Genomic DNA, 9,072 nt, shown 5'->3' with positions numbered 1-9,072 from the left:
ACACAAACATACACCAAGTAACAAAGACATACACTGACACCCAGTAACACAGACACACACTTGCACCAAGTAACAAAGACAGACACTGACACCCAGTAACAAAGACATACACTGATACCCGGTAACAAAGACACGCACTTACACCAAGTAACACAGACTTACACTGACACCCAGTAACACAGACACACACTTACACCAAGTCACAAAGACATACACTGACACCCAGTAACACAGACACACACTTACACCAAGTAACAAAGACATACACTGACACCAAATAACAAAGACATACACTGACACCCAGCAACAAAGACATGCACTGACACCAAGTAACACAGAGATACACTGACACCCAGTAACGCAGACACACACTTACACCAAGTAACAAAGACACACACTGACACCCAGTAACAAAGACATGCACTGACACCAAGTAACAAAGACATACACTGACACCCAGACACACAGACACACACTTACACCAAGTAGCAAAGACATACACTGACAACAAGTAACAAAGACACACACTGACACCCTGTAACACAGACACACACTTCCAACCTATAACACAGACATAAACTGAGACCCAGTAACCCAGACGCACACTTCCACCAAGTAACAAAGACACACACTGACACCAAGTAACAAAGACATACACTTACATCAAGTAACACAGACATACACTGACACCCAAAAACACAGACACACACTTACATCAAGTAACAAAGACATACAATGACACCCAGTAACATAGACACTCACTGACACCAAGTAACAAAGACATGCACTGACACCCAGTAACAAAGACATACAGTTACACCCAGTCACACAGACATACACTGACACCAAGTAACAAAGACATACACTGACATCCAGTCACACAGACAAACACTGACACCAAGTAACAAAGACACACACTGACACCCAGTAACAAAGACATACACTGACACCCAGTAACACAGACACACACATACACCAAGTAACAAAGACATACACTGACACCCAGTAACACAGACACACACTTGCACCAAGTAACAAAGACAGACACTGACACCCAGTAACAAAGACATACACTGACACCCGGTAACAAAGACACACACTTACACCAAGTAACACAGACATACACTGACACCCAGTAACACAGACACACACTTACACCAAGTAACAAAGACATACACTGACACCCAGTAACACAGACACACACTTGCACCAAGTAACAAAGACATACACTGACACCAAATAACAAAGACATACACTGACACCCAGTAACAAAGACATGCACTGACACCAAGTAACACAGACATACACTGACACCCAGTAACACAGACACACACTTACACCAAGTAACAAAGACACACATTGACACCCAGTAACAAAGACTTACACTGACACCAAGTAACAAAGACATACACTGACACCCAGTCACTCAGACACACACTTACACCAAGTAGCAAAGACATACACTGACAACAAGTAACAAAGACACACACTGACACCCAGTAACACAGACACACACTTACAACCTGTAACACAGACATAAACTGAGACCCAGTAACCCAGACGCACCCTTCCACCAAGTAACAAAGACACACACTGACACCAAGTAACAAAGACATACACTTACACCCAGTAACACAGACATACACTGACACCCAAATACACAGACACACACTTACATCAAGTAACAAAGACATACAATGACACCCAGTAACATAGACACTCACTGACACCAAGTAACAAAGACATGCACTCACACCCAGTAACAAATGCATACAGTTACACCCATTCACACAGACATACACTGACACCAAGTAACAAAGACATACACTGACATCCAGTCACACAGACAAACACTGACACCAAGTAACAAAGACATACACTTACACCAAGTAACAAAGACATACACTGACGCCCAGTAACACAGACAAACACTTACACCAAGTAACAAAGACACACACTGACACGCAGAAACAAAGACATACTCTTACACCAAGTAACAAAGACATACACTGACACCAAATAACAAAGACATACACTAACACCAAGTAACACAGACACACACTTCCACCAAATAACAAAGACATGCACTGACACCAAATAACAAAGACATACACTGACACCCAGTAACAAAGAGACACACTTACACCAAGTAACACAGACATACACTGACACCCAGCAACACAGACACACACTGACACCAAGTAACAAAGACATACACAGACACCCAGTAACAAAGGCATGCACTGACACCAAGTAACAAAGACACACACTTGCACCAAGTAACAAAGACATACACTGACACCAATTAACAAAGACACACCCTGACACCAAGTAACAAAGACATACACTGACACACAGTAACAAAGACACACACTGGCACCCAGTAACACAGAAACAGACTGACACCCAGTAACACAGACACACACTGACACCAAGTAACAAGGACATACACTGACACCCAGTAACAAAGACATACACTGACACCCAGTAAAACAGGCACACACTTACACCAAGTAACAAAGACACACACTGACACCCAGTAACAAAGACATACACTGACACCCAGTAACACAGACACATACATACAAAAAGTAACAAAGACATACACTGACACCCAGTAACACAGACACACACCTGCACCAAGTAACAAAGACAGACACTGACACCCAGTAACAAAGACATGCACTGACACCAAGTAACAAAGACACACACTTGCACCAAGTAACAAAGATATACACTGACACCAAGTAACAAAGACACACCCTGACACCCAGTAACACAGACACACACTGACACCAAGTAACAAAGACATACACTGACACACAGTAACAAAGACACACACTGACACCCAGTAACACAGACACACACTGACACCAAGTAACAAGGACATACACTGACACCCAGTAACAAAGACATACACTGACACCCAGTAAAACAGGCACACACTTACACCAGGTAACAAAGACACACACTGACACCCAGTAACAAAGACATACACTGACACCCAGTAACACAGACACACACATACAGCAAGTAACAAAGACATACACTGACACCCAGTAACACAGACACACACTTGCACCAAGTAACAAAGACAGAAACTGACACCCAGTAACAAAGACATACACTGACACCCGGTAACAAAGACACACACTTACACCAAGTAACACAGACATACACTGACACCCAGTAACACAGACACACACTTACACCAAGTAACAAAGACATACACTGACACCCAGTAACACAGACACACACTTGCACCAAGTAACAAAGACATACACTGACACCAAATAACAAAGACATACACTGACACCCAGTAACAAAGACATGCACTGACACCAAGTAACACAGACATACACTGACACCCAGTAACACAGACACACACTTACACCAAGTAACAAAGACACACACTGACACCCAGTAACAAAGACATACACTGACACCCAGTAACACAGACACATACATACAAAAAGTAACAAAGACATACACTGACACCCAGTAACACAGACACACACCTGCACCAAGTAACAAAGACAGACACTGACACCCAGTAACAAAGACATGCACTGACACCAAGTAACAAAGACACACACTTGCACCAAGTAACAAAGATATACACTGACACCAAGTAACAAAGACACACCCTGACACCCAGTAACACAGACACACACTGACACCAAGTAACAAAGACATACACTGACACACAGTAACAAAGACACACACTGACACCCAGTAACACAGACACACACTGACACCAAGTAACAAGGACATACACTGACACCCAGTAACACAGACACACACTTACACCAAGTAACAAAGACACACACTGACACCCAGTAACAAAGACATACACTGACACCCAGTAACACAGACACATACATACAAAAAGTAACAAAGACATACACTGACACCCAGTAACACAGACACACACCTGCACCAAGTAACAAAGACAGACACTGACACCCAGTAACAAAGACATGCACTGACACCAAGTAACAAAGACACACACTTGCACCAAGTAACAAAGATATACACTGACACCAAGTAACAAAGACACACCCTGACACCCAGTAACACAGACACACACTGACACCAAGTAACAAAGACATACACTGACACACAGTAACAAAGACACACACTGACACCCAGTAACACAGACACACACTGACACCAAGTAACAAGGACATACACTGACACCCAGTAACAAAGACATACACTGACACCCAGTAAAACAGGCACACACTTACACCAGGTAACAAAGACACACACTGACACCCAGTAACAAAGACATACACTGACACCCAGTAACACAGACACACACATACAGCAAGTAACAAAGACATACACTGACACCAAGTAACACAGACACACACTTGCACCAAGTAACAAAGACAGACACTGACACCCAGTAACAAAGACATACACTGACACCCGGTAACAAAGACACACACTTACACCAAGTAACACAGACATACACTGACACCCAGTAACACAGACACACACTTACACCAAGTAACAAAGACATACACTGACACCCAGTAACACAGACACACACTTGCACCAAGTAACAAAGACATACACTGACACCAAATAACAAAGACATACACTGACACCCAGTAACAAAGACATGCACTGACACCAAGTAACACAGACATACACTGACACCCAGTAACACAGACACACACTTACACCAAGTAGCAAAGACACACACTGACACCCAGTAACAAAGACATACACTGACACCAAGTAACAAAGACATACACTGACACCCAGTCACACAGACACACACTTACACCAAGTAGCAAAGACATACACTGACAACAAGTAACAAAGACACACACTGACACCCAGTAACACAGACACACACTTACAACCTGTAACACAGACATAAACTGAGACCCAGTAACCCAGACGCACACTTCCACCAAGTAACAAAGACACACACTGACACCAAGTAACAAAGACATACACTTACACCCAGTAACACAGACATACACTGACACCCAAAAACACAGACACACACTTACATCAAGTAACAAAGACATACAATGACACACAGTAACATAGACACTCACTGACACCAAGTAACAAAGACATGCACTGACACCTAGTAACAAAGACATACAGTTACACCCAGTCACACAGACATAAACTGACACCAAGTAGCAAAGACATACACTGTCATCCAGTCACACAGACAAACACTGACACCAAGTAACAAAGACATACACTTACACCAAGTAACAAAGACATACACTGACGCCCAGTAACACAGACAAACACTTACACCAAATAACAAAGACATGCACTGACACCAAATAACAAAGACATACACTGACACCCAGTAACAAAGAGACACACTTACACCAAGTAACACAGACATACACTGACACCCAGCAACACAGACACACACTGACACCAAGTAACAAAGACATACACAGACACCCAGTAACAAAGACATGCACTGACACCAAGTAACAAAGACACACACTTGCACCAAGTAACAAAGACATACACTGACTCCAAGTAACAAAGACACACACTGACACCAAGTAACAAAGACATACACTGGCACACAGTAACAAAGACACACACTGACACCCAGTAACACAGAAACACACTGACACCCAGTAACACAGACACACACTGACACCAAGTAACAAGGACATACACTGACACCCAGTAGCAAAGACATACACTGACACCCAGTAAAACAGGCACACACTTACACCAAGTAACAAAGACACACACTGACACCCAGTAACAAAGACATACACTGACACCCAGTAACACAGACACACACATACACCAAGTAACAAAGACATACACTGACACCCAGTAACACAGACACACACTTGCACCAAGTAACAAAGACAGACACTGACATCCAGTAACAAAGTCATACACTGACACCCGGTAACAAAGACACACACTTACACCAAGTAACACAGACATACACTGACACCCAGTAACACAGACACACACTTACACCAAGTAACAAAGACATACACTGACACCCAGTAACACAGACACACACTTACACCAAGTAACAGAGACATACACTGACACCAAATAACAAAGACATACACTGACACCCAGCAACAAAGACATGCACTGACGCCAAGTAACACAGACATACACTGACACCCAGTAACACAGACACACACTTACACCAAGTAACAAAGACACACACTGACACGCAGTAACAAAGACATACACTGACACCAAGTAACAAAGACAGACACTGACACCCAGTCACACAGACACACACTTACACCAAGTAGCAAAGACATACACTGACAACAAGTAACAAAGACACACACTGACACCCAGTACCACAGACACACACTTACAACCTGTAACACAGACATAAACTGAGACCCAGTATCCCAGACGCACACTTCCACCAAGTAACAAAGACACACACTGACACCAAGTAACAAAGACATACACTTACACCCAGTAACACAGACATACACTGACACCCAAAAACACAGACACACACTTACATCAAGTAACAAAGACATACAATGACACCCAGTAACATAGACACTCACTGACACCAAGTAACAAAGACATGCACTGACACCCAGTAACAAAGACATACAGTTACACCCAGTCACACAGACATACACTGACACCAAGTAACAAAGACATACACTGACATCCAGTCACACAGACAAACACTGACACCAAGTAACAAAGACATACACTTACACCAAGTAACAAAGACATACACTGACGCCCAGTAACACAGACAAACACTTACACCAAGTAACAAAGACACACACTGACACGCAGAAACAAAGACATACACTAACACCAAGTAACAAAGACATACACTGACACCAAATAACAAAGACATACACTGACACCCAGTAACACAGACACACACTTACACCAAATAACAAAGACATGCACTGACACCAAATAACAAAGACATACTCTGACACCCAGTAACAAAGAGACGCACTTACACCAAGTAACACAGACATACACTGACACCCAGCAACACAGACACACACTGACACCAAGTAACAAAGACATACACAGACACCCAGTAACAAAGGCATGCACTGACACCAAGTAACAAAGACACACACTTGCACCAAGTAACAAAGACATACACTGACACCAAGTAACAAAGACACACCCTGACACCCAGGAACACAGACACACACTGACACCAAGTAACAAAGACATACACTGACACACAGTAACAAAGACACACACTGACACCCAGTAACACAGACACACACTGACACCCAGTAACACAGACACACACTGACACCAAGTAACAAGGACATACACTGGACACCCAGTAACAAAGACATACAATGACACCCAGTAAAACAGACACACACTTACACCAAGTAACAAAGACACACACTGACACACAGTAACAAAGACATACACTGACACCCAGTAACACAAACACACACATACACCAAGTAACAAAGACATACACTGACACCCAGTAACACAGACACACACTTGCACCAAGTAACAAAGACAGACACTGACACCCAGTAACAAAGACATACACTGACACCCGGTAACAAAGACACACACTTACACCAAGTAACACAGACATAGACTGACACCCAGTAACACAGACACACACTTACACCAAGTAACAAAGACATACACTGACACCCAGTAACACAGACACACACTTACACCAAGTAACAAAGACATACACTGACACCAAATAACAAAGACATACACTGACACCCAGTAACAAAGACACACACTTACACCAAGTAACACAGACATACACTGACACCCAGTAACACAGACACACACTTACACCAAGTAACAAAGACACACACTGACACCCAGTAACAAAGACATACACTGACACCAAGTAACAAAGACATACACTGACACCCAGTCACACAGACACACACTTACACCAAGTAGCAAAGACATACACTGACAACAAGTAACAAAGACACACACTGACACCCAGTAACACAGACACACACTTACAACCTGTAACAAAGACATAAACTGACACCCAGTAACCCAGACGCACACTTCCACCAAGTAACAAAGACACACACTGACACCAAGTAACGAAGACATACACTTACACCCAGTAACACAGACATACACTGACACCCAAAAACACAGACATTCACTTACATCAAGTAACAAAGACATACACTGACACCCAGTAACATAGACACTCACTGACACCAAGTAACAAAGACATGCACTGACACCCAGTAACAAAGACATACAGTTACACCCAGTCACACAGACATACACTGACACCAAGTAACAAAGACATACAGTGACACCCAGTAACACAGACAAACACTGACACCAAGTAACAAAGACATACACTTACACCAAGTAACAAAGACCTACACTGACGCCCAGTAACACAGACAAACACTTACACCAAGTAACAAAGACACACACTGACACGCAGATACAAAGACATACACTTACACCAAGTAACAAAGTCATACACTGACACCAAATAACAAAGACGTACACTGACACCCAGTAACACAGACACACACTTACACCAAATAACAAAGACATGCACTGACACCAAACAACAAAGACATACACTGACACCCAGTAACAAAGAGACACACTTACACCAAGTAACACAGACATACACTGACACCCAGTAACACAGACACACACTGACACCAAGTAACAAAGACATACACAGACACCCAGTAACAAAGACATGCACTGACACCAAGTAACAAAGACACACACTTGCACCAAGTAACAAAGACATAGACTGACACCCAGTAACACAGACACACACTGACACCAAGTAACAAAGACATACACTGACACACAGTAACAAAGACACACACTGACACCCAGTAACACAGACACACACTGACACCATTTAACAAGGACATACACTGACACCCAGTAACAAAGACATACACTGACACCCAGTAAAACAGACACACACTTACACCAAGTAACAAAGACACACACTGACACCCAGTAACAAAGACATACACTGACACCCAGTAACACAGACACACACATACACCAAGTAACAAAGACATACACTGACACCCAGGAACA

This window comes from Heterodontus francisci, unplaced genomic scaffold (genome assembly GCF_036365525.1).
Source record: "Heterodontus francisci isolate sHetFra1 unplaced genomic scaffold, sHetFra1.hap1 HAP1_SCAFFOLD_57, whole genome shotgun sequence".
Lineage (NCBI taxonomy): Eukaryota > Metazoa > Chordata > Chondrichthyes > Heterodontiformes > Heterodontidae > Heterodontus > Heterodontus francisci.
Note: the sequence above shows the minus strand (reverse complement) of the source record.